We start from the raw sequence: 2530 nt of genomic DNA on the forward strand, positions 1-2530 counted from the left end.
TCCTTCATGTGACTACTGAAGTAGCTAGTGCCTTGTGCGTGTAGCCTTGCTGTCAGTGCGGGTAGCCTTCCCTGATGGCTTGTATCCGCAACTGCGGGAACAAGCGGGGTACTTCACCATTGGGAGGCTTTCCCTGCGGGTACAGCTGGCGTACTGCGCGTAAGGTTTTCTCTGAGCATGGTGGGTCCTGCGGGAGCAGTTGGTCGTTGCGCAGACGTCCCTGTTCAAGGTGAGTCTTGCGGGTCCAACTGGGCTCTGCTGGGACCTACCTCTTCACCACATATGGTCATAGATCATGGCATGTGTCTTTTGTGTATTTTGATCAAACCAGAGAAAGAAAATTACATAATCTTCATCTTTCTCTCCTCTCATCTCGATTGTTATACACGCTCTCATGTCTCTATCTCTATCATAGGGAAGATACAGATGAAGCAAACCACGTTCGGGTGATCCGCAGTGGCGGTTTGGCTAGGGCGTTGAAGGAACCAGTGGGAGATTCAGACGTACACGTTTATGGGCTTGATCTAACAGCTTCTTCTCTTGATTTGTGGTTAGATTACATTATCAAGCTTATGGTTATTGAGTTTGAATCTTAGGGTTTATGGTTTGGTCTTGGTTTCGGATTTCATACTTTCACTTACATAATTTAGATCAATTCTGTGATACGGATTTGGTGTTTTTTTAATCCTTTTTTTGGGGTGTGTGTGATGCGTGTGCTAATTTGGTTACAGAATTCATCTTCAAATCAAAACCCTAAAGGACATCTCTAATATCGGGTAACCATTTCTTATGCCTTTAATTTTCTTCTTATTGTTGTAGGTTTAAGTTTGGTTAGAACAAATGTATGTTTACTAGCTTTAATGATTGATTGTGCATGTAAATAAATGTAAGCCTTTTGAGGCCTTTTTTTTTGTTTAAAGAACAACAAAAATTGAACATTTGATGGTGAGACAGATGAATTTCTGATTTCTTGATTTATGATGTACTTACAGGACTCTTCTTATTTTTTATTGTTAAAATTCTAGGGATTTTAAGGTGTGTTAACATGTGGATCTATCACTTTTCAATATAACAATTACTATATGTTTGTAGTCTAATACTCTAATTTGCTCATCTATTGAACAGATTCCGGTGCAGACTCCTGGGATAATTTTGTGATCGATAGCATTAGAGTTGTAGATTTTCTTGCTATACATAAAGCCTTGAAGAAAATAAAATCAAGGTTTGAATATATGTTTGCAAACCCTAAATTCCTACATTGTTCATTAATTTATTAGTTATTTTAGGGCTTTTTAGCCTATATTTATACTAACTGAGTTTTGCTTGAATTATTGTGTATTCTCTCAGCTTGCAAATTCAGGGATCAGATATAGCTACCATATTTCAAGGTATCTTGATGTTTAATTCTTTCATATGCGTCACTTATTGTAGGTTTGTTGATATGAATGTTGTAGACCTCATAATTTCCAACAATATAATATAGTTAATGACTCGATATATATATACATACACACACACACACACATATATATATATGTATACACACACGTTTATTATAGTTTATCGAGTCATGTAAATTGTTTATCTGTCACCAAATTGTTTGCTTTCTGTGCATCAGTTTATACTCCAATTGGCTGATGAATATCAAGTTAAAGCAAAAGGGGGGAAAACAAACCTCAATGTAGTAGGAGTAACACTATATCACAATTTCATAACCGACTTTGAGACTAAGATCAATCTTTTGAGATGGCAGACTTTGCTATTAGTCTTCTACACATTAAGATGCAAACAGCCAATTAGTCATGTATAATATTGAGGAAGGAGATCAAAAGGAATGCAAGAAGCTTCTAGAAAACGGGAAAGAGTACACTTGATAATATAACTGACATTGATCCGTCAAGACATTCATTTATGTTGGTATGTTGTTATTTATGGTTTCATATGTTCTATCAATCTGTAAGGTTTGTAATTTTGTGGTTTTTATTTTAGCATTTGGCCTTAGTATACGATCTTGCTTTTGATCTATCATGATGTTTGATTATATGCCGACTTTACTATTTTGTTTTTGGGTCATTGGGTGGCTTCTTGAGAGATATTCCTTTGTAGCAATTGAAATACCAAGTTATGTAACTAAATGGAAATCTCTGACAGTTGGAGGAGATTAGATTGGAAACCACTGAGTTCGGGTGATGATGTTGGTGCTGGACCTTCATTGAGTGAGTGAATGTGGAGGTTTGAGAGACTTTTATTTTGATCATTTTATTTTAAAATTGAGATTTGAATATTGTAAATATAAGTTTGCATTTATTTTGTTTTTAGACTTTTATGTGGAATTTTGATTCATTTTCATGTTTACTATCCTTTGATGTGGCTGGTTAGTTTTTGTTATATGATTGCGGATATTTCGAACTTTGCCTATGGTTTCAGAAGCGGGGGGGTCGAAATACTAGTTAATATTAAAATTAAAACATTACATAAATGAAATATAAATAAAACGTAACATAAATAAAATTATAAAACCTTAAAAAAA

The 2530-nt window shown here is 35.1% G+C and overlaps 1 long non-coding RNA gene across 1 annotated transcript; it reads left to right on the forward strand.

The window, feature by feature from the left end:
• Nucleotides 1–939: 939 nt before the first annotated feature.
• On the forward strand, nt 940–2247 carry LOC143587294 (uncharacterized). Its single transcript, XR_013144857.1, has 3 exons — nt 940–1035; nt 1783–1917; nt 2152–2247. It is a non-coding gene; the product is annotated as an uncharacterized LOC143587294 (long non-coding RNA).
• Nucleotides 2248–2530: the final 283 nt, after the last annotated feature.

This window comes from Bidens hawaiensis, unplaced genomic scaffold (assembly GCF_021521415.1).
Source record: "Bidens hawaiensis isolate Kalapana, Puna unplaced genomic scaffold, B.hawaiensis_p1.1 tig00035439_1, whole genome shotgun sequence".
Classification (NCBI taxonomy): Eukaryota; Viridiplantae; Streptophyta; class Magnoliopsida; order Asterales; family Asteraceae; genus Bidens; species Bidens hawaiensis.